Source organism: Canis lupus, chromosome 19 (assembly GCF_003254725.2).
Source record: "Canis lupus dingo isolate Sandy chromosome 19, ASM325472v2, whole genome shotgun sequence".
NCBI lineage: Eukaryota > Metazoa > Chordata > Mammalia > Carnivora > Canidae > Canis > Canis lupus.
The window spans coordinates 2013312-2033437 of record NC_064261.1 but is presented as its reverse complement, the minus strand read 5'-3'; the positions used below and the strand labels follow the sequence as shown (position 1 = coordinate 2033437).

The 20126-nt window shown below is 43.8% G+C and overlaps 1 long non-coding RNA gene across 3 annotated transcripts; it reads right to left on the bottom strand.

The window, feature by feature from the left end:
• Positions 1-4403: 4403 nt before the first annotated feature.
• Positions 4404-20117, bottom strand: LOC125753061 (uncharacterized). Of its 3 annotated transcripts, XR_007403974.1 has the most exons (4): positions 18447-20117; positions 15901-16008; positions 14202-14336; positions 4404-4961 (listed from the first exon to the last, which is right to left on the bottom strand). It is a non-coding gene; the product is annotated as an uncharacterized LOC125753061 (long non-coding RNA). The 3 variants fall into 3 exon arrangements; XR_007403973.1 differs by lacking the exon at positions 18447-20117 and having other exon boundaries at positions 4408-4961; positions 15901-18390; XR_007403972.1 differs by lacking the exon at positions 15901-16008 and having other exon boundaries at positions 4410-4961.
• Between the last annotated feature and the right edge of the window lie 9 nt (positions 20118-20126).

Genomic DNA, 20126 nt, shown 5'->3' with positions numbered 1-20126 from the left:
GAATTGGGGGAGGGGCAAAGGGAGATGGAGAGAGAATCTCAAGCAGACTCTCTGCTAAGCATGGAGCCCAACTCTGGGCTCGATCCTACAACCTTGGGATCATGACCAACAGCCACCCAGGTGGCTCAGACTTTTGGAATTTTTCATGAAAATGCTTTCAAAATCAGTTTTGACTTACAGAGAAAATCACTCTTGGGCAGCCCGGGTGGCTCAGCGTTTTAGTGTCACCTTCAGCCCAGGCCATGATCCTGGAGTCCCGGGATTGAGTCCCACATCCGGCTCCCTGCATAGAGCCTGCTTCTCCCTCTGCCTGTGTCTCTGCCTCTTTCTCTCTCTGTGTCTTTCATGAATAAATAAATTTAAAAATCTTTTAAAAAAAAGAAAAGAAAATCATTCTCATTACTTCTATAACAACATATTGAATTTTCTTGTCTGCAGTCAAATGGTTTATCATTAGTGTTTGTGTTAGGAGAAAATTCTGAAAGTTATTAAGTGTATAGTGACAGAAAAATATTTTCTTAAGTCCTTAGGGGTCAGACTACTTCCAAATTAACAAACAATAATATTTGACTCTGCAACTGTAAACTATTCCTAAAATGGAATGGCTGTGGAGAATATAGTGGCAAAAAATCCTTAAAACAAGAGTATGCTGTTGGGCATGCCTTTAAACATAGAATTCATGTTTTCTTTGGAAATGCCATAGGATTTATTTCCAATTTTGTTTCATAATATACATTTCGACTATATGTATACATAATATACATATGACCTCTCAGCTGAATCTGTCTTCAGAATTTTTTTTTCTTTGTTTCTTATTAAAAGGGATCATGGCATGTTTATGCAGACAAAAATATGTGATTATAATGAAAAGTGTGGACTCTGATCGTACTGTGTGATTGGCTGAGGAGTACTTACGTCCTAGTCCCCGTTTCCCCGGATGCCAGCCCTTGGATAGACAAGGATCACTTCTGTCTAATTTACTACAGACCCGAAGGCACCAGGTCTGGAAAGTTTGTTCTCAGCCCTCCCGAAACTTTCGGGGTCTTTTCTCTGGACCTTTGCAGTTAGCTTGGGAGGGCCATCAGGGGAGATTTTGTTTTGTTTTTGCTTTTGCCGACAGTGCTGTTGGCTTGTGCTGTGGATAGAGAAAAGGAGAGCCGTGGCTTCGGGCAGGTCGGCGGCCCCACGGCCCCACGGCCCCACGGCCCCATAGCCACGAGTCAGCGCAGGCCTTCCTGGCGCCTGGTCACGAGGGTAACAGGGCCATGCCCTCCCCGACGCGGTAAAGGGAAAAATAGCTCTTCTCTAGCCCTTCTCAGAGGGGCCATGTTCCTGTTAAGGATTTTGGAAGGATGAGCGGGGCTTGGTAGGAGTGCAGGGGAGTGGGGGGGGGGACTCCAAGCCAAGGTGGTACCACGTAAGATGTGCCCAGTGCGGGAACTGGACACAGATTGGGAGGGGATTTGGACCTCGCCCTGTCACCTGCGAGGTCCACCTGAAGTAGGGAAGCACTACTCTCTACTACTCTACTTCTCTCTACTACTCTACTAAGGAGTAGAGCAGGACGCCCTTGGGTAGTGCAGGCCTCGCTGCCTCTCGAGGCTGGATGCCAGCGGGTGCAACTGGAAGCAGGGACACGGTGGCTGGTGGCCCGCCAGCAGCCTCCCAGGTGAGAGTAGGTGACAGACCTGAGCTTGTGCAGGAGCCGTGAGAAGGGGAAAGGAGGTGACCCTTAGGAGCTCTTGCTGACAACCTATGATCTATCGGATGTGAGTTTTGAAAGGGAGGTGATCCTCCCACTCAGAATGATCTCTGCAAAAAGTTATTATGATCATCTATTCACCTCGGTTGAAATATCTGCACTAGCTTCCTGTTGTTTTCAGACAAGAAGACAAAATTCCTTATCTATTCACTTTTGCACTTTTAGAACTTAATATATGGCAGACACTTAATAAACACAAATACTCCCCCTCCCGTCTCCTTTGCATCCTATGAATATGTGCCATTGAATCTATATTCTCCCCTGAGGGTGGATAGAGATTTTGGGGAGAGAAAAACTGAGGTTACTGTTGGTGATGGAGCTGACCTAGTTCTTGGGATGCATAGTGACAACCTTGACACACATCTTGTCCAAATAAGACAACTGAGGTGGAATTTTAAATAAACTTTAAATTGAAATACAAATATAAAGATGATGATTATGCTCTACTGCACATTTTATACTTGCTGAGGTTCTCAGTCTTTGGTAGAATATTAATAAACACTTTTAGGAATGTTCTAATCTCAGTGTGACCACAAGCTAAGACCATTTATTATTTTAAAGGACATTTTTCATATAAGCACACCCAAGGGTATTTTTGAGTGCAGAATTTTGGCAAGGCCATCTGATATATTCCTATAAATGCACGCCTCAAGTTCTTTTCCAAACATAGTTAACCCATTTGGGATAAACATTCTTAAAATGATCTTACATCAAATAAATATTGACATGTTTTTAAGGTCATTTGACACAAGACTAGAATATTAACCGGAGGCTAAATATGATGCATTTTTTTAACCACTAAGTGGAATTAAAATTCACTATATTTACTGTATAATATAAATTTCAAGTATTCAGAAATCATTTTGAGTTTTCCGTAGCCCCTGTCAAGCCCTGAGTGATTAGTAAAGGTATAGAGGCTATTCACATAAAATGCTTATAAAATGTTCTTCATATCCCATTTTTTATAATGCTCGGAAACCAAAAGATCTGGGATGATGAAACAGAAGTTAGTTTCAAGCTTTTTTTTATCTCTGCATATTTCATTTTTTCCCTTCTGGACTATGCTTCACGGGTAATAAAGGAAACAAAAAGAATGAGAATTGGGTCTGGGAGGACAAAATTAGAGAGGAAAAATAGTTCCTATTATTGAGAAAGATGATGAATTTATAAAGGCAGGACAAAAGATTCAGTCATCCTTCTAATGAATATTTTTGTTCCACATCAAAGCACAAATATGTTTCAGGGTTTCTGTGCGAGGGGGTATCCTTATGATGAGAAATATTTCTTCTTGGGAGCCAAATAGCAGGGAATATATTTCATATCACTATAAAGCTAGACACATATTTTGCTTATTTGACTAGAAAATTAATGATGTCCTCACATCCCACAGAATGACGACTTAATTTCTAGGCCCCAAGGAGCAACCCCAAACTTCCCATTGACCTCGGATCAGGCTTTTGGCAAAAACAGATTTTAAGAAATTATTGTGTTTTCCAATTTGGGCCACTTTCAGTGTGCGTGTGTGCATGTGAGTGTGTGTGTGTGCTTGTGTGCTGGAAGGGAGGCTGCTCAATTAAAAAGAATTCATGTGTAATTGCTAGAAAAGGAAGAAGTGGGCCTTGAATCTTAATTTTTAAAAATGAAATCATTACAGTGATTCCTTTATAAGCAGATGCACTCTTTTCCCAGGGCTGTTCATCATCACTCTTGGGGTTCTCTTTCTCTAAAGTCACCTGGGGCTGCTTTGTTACTGTCGCTCTCCTACATCCTCAGTTCCTTTCCATCTGTCCCTCTCTTACTCTTACCTAAGGGAGTGTCTAGAAGCCAAAATACCAGGCTCAAGAAGATCGCCGTAGTCAAGGCTGATCACAAAGTTTCATGTGAGGATGTCAAATGGAGAACATATAGCAAATTACATTCAGATTTTTAGATGATGTGGCAAGCAGAACACCCCACCCCACCCCGAGGGGCGATCATACCCTAAACCCAGAAACCAGTGAATATGTTATGTGACCTGGTGTAGGGGACTTTGCAGGTCTAATTAGAGATAAATTGAGCTAAGGAGTTTATCCTGGATTCTCTAGGTGGATGTAGCAGAGAACCTTCTCTGGGTGGAATCAGAGAGATGCAGAAATTAGGAAGGTGAGAAATGTGGGAAAGACAACTCCTCGAGCCTGTCGCTAGAGAGGGCCATGGAAAGCATGAGAGTCAACATGGGCAGCCTCAAGGAGTAGAGACCAGCTCTCCCCGCCTGCCATGATGGCCAGCTCGGATCCAAGGACCTTAGTCCTACAGCCACCAGGAACTAACGTAAACCAACAAGCTGAACGAACTTGAAAAGGCTTCTTCCCCACAACCTCTACCAAGAAACACAGCGAACACACTAATTTTGCCCTGGTGAAACCCTAAGCACAACACCCATTTCACCGCCCCCCCCCCACTAGACTTTGGTCCTACAGAAGCTGTAAGATCAAGAAAAAAAAAAGTGATGTTTTAAGTCACTACGTTTGTGGTAATTTGTTATGGCAGCAAGTAGCTAACATATACGGATATTTATTTTAATAGAATCCTTAGTTCTATTTCTACTGTTAAAGTTTGACATTGAAAGTGGGGGAGGGGGACTAAAATCAATTTAGTACAGCTTTTCCCAAAATTTGCCTTCTTTTATCAGGCAGGGTCCAGTCAGAATACGGGAAACCACTGCATGTATTTCAAGCAGGAAGGCTATGAAGTATTTTATTTTATTTAAATTCAATTAGCCAACAGAGAGTACATCATTAGTTTCAGATGTAGTTTTCAATAAGCAATTAAGTGTTTTAGAAGCAAAAATGAAAAAACGTGGTCGAGGGAGCAAAAGTGAGGAAAACCACATCTCATGAAATATGGAAATTGGAGGAACCGCAAGAGATGGTGATGATCTCTGTTATCCATGGCACCGGAATGAGTAATTCTCAGAAGGCCGACTGTGAGTGGTTGGCAAAACTTCATTTCTACCGCCTGCCCCCGCTCCACACCCGCCTTGCGCTGCTGGGGCCATAACGACGGCTTCTGCTTCTCTTCTGCTTTCAAACCTCCCGTGATTGCCTGTCGCTCGTGGAATCCAACTCCGAAGCCAGGCTTCCACTCCTGCACGCAAGGAGAACGACTCTGGATGGCTGGCACGCACCGTCTTTCCCCGTTCCCGTTGCATCTATACCACCTGCAGGGAAAGAAAGGGGAAAGGAACGCCATCCACCAAAGCGCTCACTGACATACAGTTCAGATGCTTACAGAATGAAACGGCAAGAGCCTCTAGTCTTCCAAAGCATTTCAGGTGCTTCTAGATCTCAGGGTGTTTTTTCTGGACTCACCCAACATAGACTCATGGGCTATTAGAGACTGATCAATTGTTCACCCTTTACAGGAGAGGAACAAGAAGGCTGGAGAGGTTGCTTTAAAGTCCGAGTCAAGAGAGCTAGTTAGTGACCAACCAGGGGCAGGGTCTTTTGAAGTCTTTCTAGTCTCTCAACTCACGTCAAGGTCCATGAAATATCCAGGATTTTACCCGACGTACAGGCTCACAGGACAGCCTGTTCTGACAGAAGACACAAGACCCTTGGGTCAGAGATGAAAGAACTTAGTATCCATGACACCACAGGAGCCAGAGTTACCTGTAGGGTCATCATATTGATGCCTCTTGACTCTCAGATCTCATAGAAGTGATGCTGAGGGGCCACGTGGATGCTACGCACAGAGCAGGTTTGCACCAGAGCCAAAGAACACTGGGCTTGAGGGATTCACTGCCTCGTCTAGCATGTGGAAGCAAGCCTGCTCTTTGTCCAGTGAAACGTGCTACTTCAATCCTCAAGACTGCTCATGGCAAATATGACCCTGAGAAATGGGCCTGCTAAAGGGCCTCGCATTCTTGGCACATCAGCAAGAACGCACAGGTGAGGGGCACTCAGTAGGAAGCACTGAGAAGGTACACAGGCAATTATTCACACTTATGATTTAAAATACATACAATTTGCAACATGCAAAAAATAATATATGCAACATATATGTAAACAGCATTTCTCAAATTACCCATGATTCTGCAGATGGTTACAGTTTGCTCATTTTCACTACCACAAAACATTGCATTGGGTGAATACGTATCAATCTACAGATCTGTTCTCCTGTTGATAAACATTTGAGCTGGTCTGCAATATTTTGCTATTATGCCACTATTAATATTTTTGCATACGTTTTCTGGTACATATGTACAGAAGTGTCTTTAGAGTATTTGATTAGGTGTGAAATTACCTGATTATTAATGAGGCTAGAAATAACTGTGTACGTTTATTCATGGTTTGTGTTTTCCTGTCTGTGAATTCCCAGTTCCTATCTTTTACCCACTTTTCTATTGGGTTGACTGTCTTTTTTAAACTTATTTTGAAAAAAATAATTTATTTTGAAGAGTTCATGATATCATCCTTGATTCATGGTTACTACAAAATCTCTTAGTAATAGAAAGGAACATTCTTAACTCTGCCCCCTGCTGCCAAAATTTTTTTAAAAGGTCATCTATTAAAACCTATGATGTCAAACATATTAATGGCGATATGATAAAAGCATTGTTTTTAAAACCAGAAACCAGATAAGAATGCTTCTATTCGTGGCTTCTATTTGACATTGTATTGACATTCTCCACAGCTCACTAAGGCAAGAAAAGAAAAGAAAAGAAAAGAAAAGAAAAGAAAAGAAAAGAAAAAAGAAAAGAAAAGAAAGGAAAAGAAAAGAAAAGAAAAGAAAAGAAAAGAAAGGAAAGGAAAGGAAAGGAAAGGAAAAGAAAAGAGAAAAGAAAAGAAAAAAGAAAAGAAAAAAGAAAAGAGGGATCTCTGGGTGGCGCAGCGGTTTGGCACCTGCCTTTGGCCCAGGGCGCGATCCTGGAGACCCGGGATCGAATCCCACACTGGGCTCCCGGTGCATGGAGCCTGCTTCTCTCTCTGCCTCTCTCTCTCTCTCTCTCTGTGACTATCATAAAAAAAAAAAAAAAAAGATATCAGGTGCTGGAGTAGAAGAAAGAAAAAGATCGCTAATCATAGATTATGTAATTGTCTTATAAAAGCCAAAATTATTTACAGAAAAGTTATTGGAAATGGTAAGAGAATTTATAGTTTGTATGGGTGTGTTTAGAATCATAAAAGACTGATGAGTGAAATATTTTTCTGCAGATAATGAGATGACAATGTACTTTTTTGTCTTTAAGAGGTTAATGTGATGAATCATTATAGATTTTGAGTGTGTGGTTATTAGGACACTTTTGCGTGTATTTGTCTTCTATTGTGATTTCATGCTTGGTTGATTTTAATCTGTGGACAACCTGGAGGCCTAAATTGGCATTTCTTTCCTCCAGCTAGTATTTATGTTTGCTTCCTGTTGACACTGGGGACACCATTGATCTGGGCCCATTTCAGTCGCCTTCAAGGACCCAGGACATAACCCGAGCCGGTGATTGAGCTCCTTGCCCTGGTTGCTGGCAAGAGGCTGGGTTTCACGAGTGCCTTGCCGATGCTGGTTAGTTTACTTTTTAACACCCTGGTTGCAGTTCCAGCTTTTGTTTCATAGGGAAAGGGTGGTGTTTGTGTTGGAGATTTCCCTTACTCCCCATGAACCCAGCAGTACATGCAGAATTATGCTGCATGAGGACTTGGTTTTGTACTCAAAGGGATTTTTAAAAAGACATTTTCCATTTTGAAACCATGCTTTCCCACTCCCCCGCCCCCCGCCCCATCCATCCGTATAGTTTTCAAATTCGCAGTCTTACGGAATATCAAATATCAAGTTGTTGCTAAAACTGCTAGTTTCCTACTTAATATCTTTTGTCTGTTTTTTCCTTGATAACAGAACTTCAATTTTATTTAAGGTTGCTGGGCTTCCTGGCAGCTAGGCATGTTCATGTGATTCTGGTCTGGTCAATTATCCAAATTCAGAGTCATTTGGTTGGGCTTTCAGGAAAACCATTGACAAGGGTTGGCTTAGCTATTATGGGTCCTTTTGCCTTTTTCTCCTTCCTCAATTTTTCTGCCTAACCTGTTCCTTGATGGTGATTACCCTTGATAGCTTGGCCAAAAGAATCCCAAAGATTCTGTCAGTCAAGTTCTTGAGAATACTATATCAGTTCTAGGCTTCCTGTGACAGGAGTGGGGAAAAAAAAACAAACTATCTTGTTGAATTTACTATTATGTGAGTTTTCATTTACATGCAGCTGAATACAGTTCCCAACTGATGTATTGCATATCTAATTTTGATGTAATTTTTAATTGTTGCCTTAACATCTTTAAGTAGCAAGCTTTAAAAAAAATCACAGTAACAAATCACATTTTTTATGTGTGGTAATTTAAAGTGTTTTGCTTTATCATGTTTAATTATGGAAGCAGCTGGAGACTAGATGTGCCTATGCTTGTTATTGCAAGAAATCCTTACTGAAGTTATAATTTGATCTTATTCAAAGGAAAATGAAACTATAATTTAAGCCAATACTATCTGAGTTAGATATCTACCTTGATCAACATATTGTACACTCCTAGTTAGGAAGTTATCTGATTCCATTATTATAATGTCTTGCTGTTTCCTCCAGGTATTTAACTGGGTGAACTTCCACTTTTATCATATCGAGGCTGTTAAAGATGTTGAAGGTTATCCACACATTGTTCTTGCACTAGTTCCCAAGTAGAGAAGTCATAGAAGCAACCATCCCTTTAGGTATTTCCGTTTATTTTAACGTATCAAGATTTTTTGGACTTGTGGTAACTATTATCACCCAGACGGCTCTCCTGGAAAAAAAAAATCACATTCTATGTTCAAAATGAACAATGATTGACTCTTCTGGTTTGGAAGATAGGGCAGTTTCACTTTACTGTATAATCTTTATTGTCAATATTTTAACCAATTTTTAAAAGCTTTTTCCATCTGAAACTCCCTCCCCCCGCTGGCAGAGTTGTAATGATGATCATTCCTAAGGAGAAGGGAAGAAATTAATAGGAGGGGAAACTAGAAAAAAAGTGAATGCTTTGCCCATTTTGAGTCGAGTCTTTATATGATAACCTGTACCCATCTTGTCAGATTTTTTAATTTTCTTTTCCCTTTTACTTGTTTATTTATTTAATTCCAGTTTAATTGATGTACAGTGTTCATATTAGTTCATATTAGGCATACAATATAGTGATTCTACAATTCTCTACATTACTCAGTGCTCATCATGGTCAGTGTACTCCCAGTCCCCTTCGCCTGCTTCACCCATCTCCCACCCACCTCTCCTTTGGTAACCACCAGTTTGTTTTCTGGAGTTAAGAGTCTAGTTTTTGGTTTTTAACCTCTTCTTTTCTTTGTTTATTTGTTTTGTTTCTTAAATTCCATATATGAGTGAAATCGTATGGTATTTGTCTTTTTCTGAACTTATTTCACTTAGCGTTATCCTCTGTAGATCCATCCATGTCGTAAATGGCAAGAGGTCATTCTTTTTTATGGGTGAGAAGTATTCCATCCTGTATATGGGTGTACATGTGTGTGTACGTGTGTGTACACCACCTCTTCTTTATCCAATCATCTGTCAATGGACATGGGGCTGCTTCCATGTTTTGTCTATTTAAATAATGCTGCAATAAACATACGGGTGCATATACCTTCTCTGATTAGTGTTTTCATATTCTTTGGAATACCCTGGCTGGTTTTCTTAAAAAAAATATTTTATTTATTTATTTGACAGAGAGAGAGAGGCTGTGAGTAAGCAGAGGGAGCGGGAGAGGGAGAAGCAGCCAGGATGGGGGGGGCTCCCCTGATGGGGGGCTCTTTCCCAGGAGACTGGGATCATGACTTGAGCCAAAGGCAGCTGCTTAACTGACTGAACCACCCAGGTGCCCTTCCTCTGTCTGATTTAAATGTGTCACATCAGTGTCCCCAAAATCCCAAGTGCTACAAAGACAATATTTTACTGGATACTCTGAATGGTCCAGTAGAGATACTGGAAGCCTGTTGTCTAAAGGAGCAGGGGACATGACGAAAAGATGAGTTGGGGCTAAATAATGAGTGGGGGCTGTGGCTTCCTTAGAGCCAGGTACCCAAGGAAGAAGCAACTTCATGCTGTCTGCCATGTGCTGGTCACTGTGCTGAGAGTTTCACACAGAGCTCGTACTCAATCCCTTCCAGTTTGCCTGTGTGAGAGGGGCTTTGTTAGTGCACACCTGGGATGTCACTCCTTGTGAATGTTCTGGAGCCTCTGCTTTCCTTGTATTTGCTATCTTTATTTCACTATAGAATACAGTGGGAAAAGCTTCACACTCAAACTAAATCAAACAAATGCTTGAACGTGGGCTTGTATTTAGGAATTCTTCTATGGTGCTTTTTATTTTGATTTTTCCCCTACTCTACTAAGAGACAGAGGAGACACAGGGGATTGTCCTTAACATCTTCTTCTATGTGGCAAGAGTTTTGTTTTTTTTTTAACCCTCTTTTGCACTGAAGGTGTTGTATGTTGTAGGTCCTGCCCTTATGTCAGAGTCTTCATACGTCCTGTTCTTTTAGGCCACAGGGTCTCTATCTCAATGCACATGGTGTGCGCTAGAATCCAAGATCCAGGCCACTGGGTTTCTCAGACGGTCTCAGCCAAATGTCAGCCCAGGAGCTTGCATGCTGTTTGGATTCTCAATTTCTTGCTCCATTCAGTTTCCTTGAACTTCAGTGCAGCCACACATTGGGAAAAAAATGGTTTTTGTTTGCTTGCTTGCTTTTGTTTTGTTTCATTCAGGATTTTGCATGCTCTGTTCTTATCGAGTGCCTTCAGACATCTTGCCAGAAATAGATATCTTGACTTTATTGAGAGAATGAGCTTAACAGATAATTTGGAGGTCATATGACACAGGCTTAATTATAAGAGTGAGGGGTAGGAGAGATGAGAGTGTTTAGGTTGACTCTCAGATTTCTGGCTTCAACAGCTGGATCAGCGCCTTGCGTTCGCTGGGTTAGGACTCTAAGGAGGCATCAGTTTTTGTGGAAAGATATTGAATTCAATTTTGCACAGGTATCCCTTGTCATGACTGATAAAACTAATTTACAGCTTGCTTACTTGTTAAGTGGAGATAATGTCTACTTTATGACAGTTTTTATGGGCATTAAATATAATAATGAATGTGAAAAATCTTAATAAACTGTAAAGGGCTATACAGACATTGGATACTTAGAAACCCTGCGTCTCTCCACAAAGCTAATTGGTCAGATAAAGGAGGTACTTAGAGCCTCCCTTATAAAAAATTGGGCCGGTGGATAATAGGGTGTGATAACCAGTGAAAAAAAGGAGAAATGAGTTGCTAGCTCATTCTGAACACTCTAAGTCTTCTCCAAAACACACAAACCATTTGCTAAGGATCATTTATTGGCCTAACTAAAAAATATGGTGCTTTAAAAGAACTGAGGTGGATTCGGTCATGCAGTCATTTTGTGAACCACCATTATTTCCCTTCTGATTCTTAACGGTAGTGAAATACACAAAAGATGGGCAACATTAGTTTTCTGGATTTGGAAAGCGATTTTCTGAGCTAGAAGATGTATTTTTGTTTGCAAAATTAAAATGAAAGGAAGCCACACTGAGAAGTACTTAAAGGGGTAAGAACTCCTGTGGTTCAAACTCTCTACCGTAGCAGCACACTTGTATGCTGAACATGAGTTGTAAGTATGCCTTAACCCGGGCTCGAATTGGGGCCAGAAACAAAAAATAAAGTCCATATAATTCTAGGAACAATAAATATAAGAGGTACTGTTAGGAAAATGCAAAGAATATTTCCTTCGGGAAGATAAACGATTAGAGATTTTGCCTTTGCACTAAAAAAAGGTGGGGGGAGTTGGAGTCAAGTGACACACACGCACACACACACAAGGGAAGGAAAAAGTCTTGTCTACCCATCAAGGTCTTCCAGCAGGACTGAGAATTAAATTTACATGAGACAGATTAATAGGAAAAAAAAGGCAAAGGTTTATTACATGCCCATGGTAGCCCAATTATGAAATTGAGACCTAAGGAAACGAAGGGATTTAATTTTTTTAAACAAGATACCATAAATCTTCGAGAAATTGACACAACCGAGAAAACTTAACATTAGGAGCTTCGATTAGTAAGGATTCTAAACAGAATTCGGGCTGGGGTAGTAAATTTGTAAAAAGTAAGAGGGGTTGTTTATAAAGCCTTCTCTGCGCTAAATTTCCCATCTCTGGTTGTACAAATATCTCTTTACCCCCTGATACAGGAAGGTGACCTTTTACAAGGACGGTGTTTTTTTCCTCCTGCTCTCAGGGAGACAGAGGAGGGCCTGGGTATCCCTGCACAGGTGGTCTCTTAGGTAACTTGTTTTTTTTTTTTTTTTTTCTTAAGATTTTATTTATTTATTTATTTGAGAGAGGAGAGAGAATGAGAGAGAGAGAGAAAGCCTAGGAGCGATGTGGGGAAGGGCAGAGCGAGAGGGAGAAGAGGCTGCCCACCGAGCGGGGTGCCCCAGGCCCCCTGAGGCTCAATCCCAGGACCCTGAGGTCACTACCTGAGCTGAAGGCAGCTGCTTGACTGGTGGAGCCACCTGGGCACAACCTCATCAGTAGTTTCTATTTAAACAATCAGCGTGCCCAAGTGGCCCATGTTGGGGCTCCCTGCCCTTGGTCTCTACAGGACTAAGCTCTGGCAACAGGCAGACCTGTCCTGTTTACCCCTGTGTGCCCTGTAAGAATTATTTTCTATTTATGCCACAGCAAGGAACTGTTTGGGAAGAACTTCTGGAGACGGTTTCTTTTAAAATTCTCACCCAGCCAATCCGCTGCGATCTTTAACTGGCATTCTTTTTAAAGATTTGTAACAAAACATTGCACGTATATGACATGAATCATAAACTTACCTATTGATGACTATTCAGTGGGAACATGGTTGTAGATGGAATATTTCCAGTACTCTCCCACTGATGACCCTTTCCAGTCACTACCTTTTTCTGAAGGTGTTAGAAGGGAACAACAGGCCCAATATGAAATCACTTATCTGATGTCCCATGATGACTGAGTACCTAACCTACCGTAATTTCCGCCGTTCCCAGGAGGGGAGCTTTAAATCGGGCATCCTGGAGCCCCTGCCCTCCCCCTGGGGTGACCTTGCTAGAACAACCCTGTCTTCCTTTGCTAATGACTCCCTCGTCCAGCCATTCCAGCTGCTGAGAGCCCCCATTGTGATGACTCCTTGGAGCAGCCTCCGGTTTGTTATCTGGAAGCTGCCCTCTTCACGAATCATTGAGTAAAGCCAATCAGATCTTGACCGTTACAGACTTTTCTGTAACACAGGTAACCACTGTACAGACTTGTAGCCACAGTTTATACCATATTTAGACTTTATAGAAACCGAATCCCAGTGTAGTTATTTTTTCACTGCTGACTTCTTTTTCTTTGCCAGCTTCCTTTGCTAGCACAACTAGTACTCCCTTCAAGATCTGCCCCCTGGCTCACTCCCAAAATTATTTTTTGTGAGATTTATCCATACTGTTATGTCAAGTTGTAGTTTGTCCATTCTTTCTTTTTTTAAGATTTTATTTACTTATTTGAGAGACAGAGAGAGCACACGAGTGGGGCAGGGTGGGGGGTAGAGGGAGAGAGAGAAACAAGACTCCCCACTGGGCAGGGAGCCTGATGGAGGCTCGATCCCAGGACCCTAACATCAGGACCTGAGCTAAAGGCAGGTGCTTTGCTGACTGAGCTGCCCGGGTGCCCCTAGTTCTTGTCGATGTGCAGTATTTTGTTGTATGAATAAATCATGATTCGTTTATCTGTTATGCTGTTGAGGGACAATTATTTTTTTTCTAGTTTTAGTATTAATTATGAACGGTGCTGCTATAAATATTCGTATTTTAGTATTTAGTAAATACAGGTATGATCCTAAATAATTTACAGAGAGGTAGTCTAAATTCATACTCTCTCAAACCGAATGAGAGTTCTGGTTGCTTCACAACTCTTTTTTTTTTTTTAGAACTTTTTCCCCTCTTTTTAAAGTAGGCCCCACACTGGCATGGAGCCCAACATGGGGCTTCAACTCATTACTCTGAGGTTAAGACCTGCGTGGAGATCAAGGGTCATATACTAAAGTCAACTAAGCCACCAGGCTCTCCCAGTTGCTCCACATTTTACTCTACACTTGGTATTGTCAGTCTTTTTAATCTTAGCCATTCTGGTAAATGTGGTATTGTCACCCGAAACCGGTCTCACCCCTTGGTGGGCACTGAGCCAAAAGACACACCCAAGCCAAAGGATAGGAAGAGAAAGGGTTCTACTTGCAACAAGTGAAGGATATTCCGCAGGAATATTTACCAAAGCTGTGCCTCCTCAAACAACAAACCTGAGGAAGTCTTAAGCTAACCATACGTATGTATTCACCAGGGGCTCAGGCGATGGGGCAGCTCACCATGAACTTGGGGCAGAAGTCATCTTAAGGTGAGACAGTCCAGGTCGAAGTCACAACGGCCTAGTCAGCGAGGCTCAGCATCGATTTTCTGGCTTTCCTCGGTCTGGAACCTGAGCGCCCAAAGGACTTCAGATCCTGGAAAGAGAACTCAAGAATGTGCATCAGGTCAATCTCTACTTGTGAACCAGCACTGGGGGTGGTGCTGCTGGGGTAGGCAGGAGCAGGTGTGAGCAGGGGAAAGCGCCTTCCAGTTGATTAAAGGGCTGAGGCCTGGGGTGCTGGGCTGACTTAACTGGTGGAGCACGTAACTCTTGATCTTGGGCCAGTTTGAGCCCCACGTTGGGTGTAGAGATTATTTAAAAATATATATAGGGCAGCCCTGGTGGCTCAGCGGTTTAGCGCCGCCTTCAGCCCAGGGCGTGATCCTGGAGACCCAGGATCAAGTCCCACATCGGGCTCCCTGCATGGAGCCTGCTTCTTTCTCTCTCTCTCTGTCTCTAATAAATAATCTTTTAAAAAAATTATATATATATATATATTTTTTTTTTTTTTTAAAGGCTGAGGCCAAGTTCCAAACAGCCTGGACAGACCCCAGGGGATGCACACGTATTCTCTCCTATGGCCAATGCCTCACAGTAACCTATAGCTTTATTATCATACTTTTCTATTGTGATTTTTTATGCCTCCCCTCCCCAGAGAACGGCTGCCACAGTGGTTTCTGACAAGAGACATGGAAGGCCAGAAACTCCCCACTACAACCTGGAGCGGGAATCCTGTAGATGATTGGCTGCACCTTAGATGCTGCTCTAGCTATGACCTAGCCAAATGGATAAAGAAGACTGACCCCTGGTGAGGGTGCCACCTCTGGGCCGCCCGCTCTCTCGTCTCAAGGATGTCTTTTTGCTCAAACTGCTACTAACCCCTTGGTTGTTTAAGAGTTTTGCCCTGAATTCTTTCTGGGGTGAACTCAAGAACCAGGGCCTGTGGAATGGGACTCACTATTGCCATTACCACTGATTTATTGTCGCTGATAGAATTAGGCTATCTCCTGACCTGATAGTGGCTGTTGGTTCTTAAATTCTCCTATTCCTTTAAAATTATTACCTACTGGGGACTTTCCTTCTGTAATTTCAACATATCCCAGGAAGTTCTGCAAGAAATGTGCTTTGGGCAGGTAGTGCCACTCAGGCATAGTTCATGAAGTGGCCAGGGGCCTAAAATGACTTTTCCTGTATCTCATCTTTCTTTTTTTAGGGACCCCCTACCTGTTTCTGCTTTCTGCATTACTTATGTTTTTTCCTCCCATACAAATTTTAGGATCAATTCATCAAATTCCATGAAAAAGTCCCTGTCATGATTTGACTTGAATTGCATTGAATTTATTTTTTATTTTTTTAGATTTATTTTAGAGAGAGAGAGAGCATGCATGTGAGCAGGGAAAGGAGCAGACAGAGAGAGAGAGAGAGAGAGAGACTCCTCAAGTTGATCCCCCACTGAGCAGGGATTCCCAACTCAGGCTAGATCCCACGACCCTGAGATCATGGCCTGAGCCGAAATCAAGAGTGGGAGGTTAACTGACTGAGCCACCCAGGCCCCCTGAATTGCAGTGAATTTAGAGACAATTTCAGTTCCTTGTACTTTTCATATCGAAAATTGTTTATTATGGTTCTCTTGTTTTGTACAAATGTCTTATATTTACCGTATATAGTAAATGGATTGATTACAAGCTATTGCTATTTGCGTCCTCCTCCTTTCTGAATTCTTTATCTTCCGCAAGTATACTCTGTGGAATTCTTTCCACAAGGATCTGCAAATGGTAAAGATTCTTTGCCTGAATGTTTCTTTATTTTGCCATCATTTTTTGTGGTGAATACTGGGAGGCCCCACCCATATTTCTCCCAGATACGAAGGACCTATTCCCTGAGTGGCTGAGAGTTCCGTAAGCTAACATTGAGCTGTCAGCCGTCTTCAGTAGCAGCCTGGCCCAGGGTCACACTCGGTTTCCCTGTCGGCTTGCACGGAAGGACTGTCACAGGTACATAAAGGCTGAGCCCACTTGCCTCAAGTCTGAAGAGACATCCCAGGTTCAAAGCCGAGGTCTTCACTGAGACTATAGACTAGGCCAGCTCTTTCCTGCGTCCAGATCTCCACCATCCACTCCCCGGTCGTTCCCAAAGCATTCCCCCATGAACTCTCTGTACTCAGCCCGGACTCAGAGTATGCCTCCAGACAAACCAAACTCAGACAGTTGATGTTAGGGATGATACAAGAAAGTTGAGGCTAAGATGAGATTTTTGAATTTTTAAAAAGATTTTATTTATTTATTCAGGAGAGACACAGAGAGAGAGGCAGAGACACAGGCAGAGGGAGAAGCAGGCTCCCAGCAGGGAGTCCGACGCAGGACTCAATCCCTGGGGGAATCATGACCTGAGCCAAAGGCAGATGCTCAACCACTGAGCCACCCCGGGGGGGTGGGGGGGCAAGATTTTTGATTTGAATCATTGGCCACCTATCAGTGAGGACTTTGTCACTGGTGATAAATATAGGACAGACCTTGGCACGAAATGACAGTGCGATAGGTAAAACTTTCATTATTAGTGAACCAGGATGTATTCTAATGAAAGATATTATATCAGTGGGCACATGTAAGAAATACAAGGGAAACTGTAATCTTAAGGACAGAGGAATTGGCTGTTGTGAAGCAGAACTGATTCTTTGGAAAGGCCAACCACTGAGATGGTTAATGGCTATTAAAAATCTAAGAGTAAAATTCACAAAGCTTCTTAGGTAGCATATAAAGAGGCTCTTATCTCCTGCAGTGGGAAGGCAGAAAAAGCTGAGGAACAGGCCCAGCACTAAATCATAAGTGTGGCAGCGCTCCAAAGGAGATTAACAACCCTGCAGCCCAGCTAGGTCGGCTATGCCAAGGTCAGAATGCAGATCGTAAAGAAAGAAACCCTGATGCAGTGGGCTGGGTTGTGACACCTGAAAATCCCGAGTGCCCGGATTCTCCTGAACCCTCTGTTTCTGAACATGGTCTCATATTCTGATTAATTGGTAGTGTCCCCACCACGCATACCATGCAGAGGCTTCCTCATCATAGTACAACTAGTATTCCTTTCAGAATCTGCCCCTAGCCTCCCTCCTGGGGTTGGGGGGGGAGAAAGAGAGATGGACAAAGAGAGAGAGAGAGACAGGTGCACATGGAGGAGGGGCAGAGGGCGAGGAGGCCTCGGAGGCAGGCTCCACACCCAGCCTGACGCCAGGCTCGATCTTACAACCCTAAGATCATGGCACGAGCCAAAATCAAGAATCAGATGCCTAAGTGACTGAGCTCTCCAGGCGCCTCCTGGTACAACTATTATGATCACTGGCAAGGGAGGGCACACTCACTCTCTGATTAGGGAGATGGATGAAAGAAGTGTCCCCAGCAGCAAAATGGAACCCAGGAAGCAAACAAGGATCCTGCTCAGTGTACACAATCAAAATAAATCAAGAGGGCACATGAGCAGGGGCCTGAGAACAATGCTCCAACAAGTCATGACTCTTTGCCCAGGTTTTAAGTCTGAGCCAGTTTTTGGATCTGGAAATCATCAACTGCAGGAAGGCCAGCTCCCCGGGAGGAAGACCCTCAAACCTCCTGGTGGTGTATGCTGTGATCACTCCCCCGGTCCTTTCCCAGACGGTCCTTTACAATTTCCTTGGCTAACTGTATGCTGGGAAAATGAGAACATAAAACAATTTCTCAGTGGAATGGCAGATAGAGGAATTTACCTCCCTTCTATCAAGCTTTACATCAAAGACATTTGAAAAACTGTAGAATGGCGCCACTCTTTCATGTTTTCTGTTTGGGAAATTTTCACTATCCTTTGAAAAATATTAATACTAAGATGGAATTACTTTTAATGAATTAATAAGTCTTATCTCTTAATTTTTTGCGGGGTAACTATCAATAGATATAGCCCACAGAAACAAAGGTTGTTAGTCTTCAATTAAGAGTTTTTAAGGGGTCTTGGGATCCCTGGGTGGCTCAGTGGTTTGGCGCCTTGCCTTTGGCCGGGGTCGCGGTCCCGGAGTCCTGGGATCGAGTCCCACGTCCGGCTTCCGCATGGAGCCTGCTTCTCCCTCTGCCTGTGACTCTGCCTCTCTCTCCTCTCTCTGTGACTATCATGAATAAATAAATAAATAAAAAACCTTTAAAAAAATGAGTTTTGGGGGGATCCCTTGGAGCGGTTTGGCGCCTACCTTTGGCCCAGGGCGCCATCCTGGAGATCTGGGATCGAATCCCACATCGGGCTCCGGGCGCATGGAGCCTGCTTCTCCCTCTGCCTATGTCTCTGCCTTTCTCTCTCTCTCTCTCTGTGTGACTGTCATAAATAAATAAAAAAAAATAAAAAAAAAGTTTTTAAGGGGTCTTAAAATGAAAAGATTTAAGAATTGCTGCAGTGGACAATCCCATAAGCCAAAAATCATCTGTGTGATCTTGTGGTAAGTTTCACAGTCTCTGCCCGTTTCCTCACCTGTAAACTTAGGAGTTAATACTACGTATGTAAAGCAATCAGGAGGCCAGGAGCATAAAGTGAAATAGGATCATTATTGATACTCTATTCTCTCTGTGAAATATAACATCTGCTAAAATTGATGGGGAAAGTGATGGAAGGTTGAGGGAAAGGGAGAAGATTGAACAAAACCACGTAGACGGGGCGGCCCGGGTGGTTCAGCGGTTTAGCGCCGCATTCAGCTCAGGGCGTGATCCTAGAGTCCGGGGATCAAGTCCCGCGTCAGGCTCCTTGCATGGGGCCTGCTTCTCCCTCTGCCTGTGTCTCTGCCTCTCTCTGTGTCTCTCATGAATAAATAAATAAAAAATCTTAAAAAAAAAGACAACACGTAGATGATGGAAATGATCATATTAGGATAATATAGGACTTAAGGGTAATTTTGAGAGCCTTGTGGAGGTAACTTCCTTACGTAGAGTGAAATCATGATTGTGTACGTTTTTTCCCCTTAACAACACTAAGTTCGGTATAGAAAACAAAAGGCAAGCTGTTGAATGAACAGAATAGGGAGCGTTCCGGTTGGCGGGATCGGAAAGAAAAGTAAAGCAAATTGTGATCGATGTGATAAATGGCATTTCATAGACTGAGGGGAAAAGGAAGGGAAGACGGCAGAGAGGTCGTGGATGGGGAGCAAATGGAAGAGGCAGGAGATCCGGAGTCGGGATCGGGGGGGAGGGCGCTCAGCGGTGGAGCGTCTGCCCCAGTTGGGCCCAGGGCGTGACCCCGGGGTCCTGGAATCGAGTCCCACGTCGGGCTCCCTGCGTGGAGCCTGCTTCTCCCTCGGCCTGTGTCTCTGCTTCTCTCTCTGTGTCTCATAAATAAATAAATGAAATCCAAAAAAAAAAAAAAAAAAAAAGACGTTTAGTCTTCGTGAAGAGGGCAAGAGGGCGAGCGCGACGCCGGACGGTTTCCACGGCGAGGCGGGGGCCGAGAGCGGAGGGGGGAGGGGCGGAGTCAGGACCCGGGGCGCGAACGTGTGGCGCGGCGACGAAGGGGGCGCGAGGCCCGGGCAGCCCCGGGCGGGGCGGAGGAGGCGCGCGGGGCGCGGCGCGCGGTCGGGGACGCTGGGCTGCAGCGGCGGAGCGCGGCCGCGGGGGCGCCCACAGTCGGGGCCGCCAACGCCGCGAGGCACCAAGATGGCGGCGGGCGGCGCAGCGTCTCCACGAGAATTCCCCGTTTGAGGCGGCGCGCGCAGTCCCGGGGCTGTGCACGCATTTCCTCCTCCCGTTGGGTTTCCCGCGGCCCGAGGAGCCACAGGCGGCCGCCGCGCCCTCCAGCCTCCCGCGCTCCCGCGTCTCCGCCTACTCCTCCTCCTTCGGGCGTCCGGTCCCCGCTCCGCCGAGGCGCACTTCCGGGAGTGGGCGGGGCC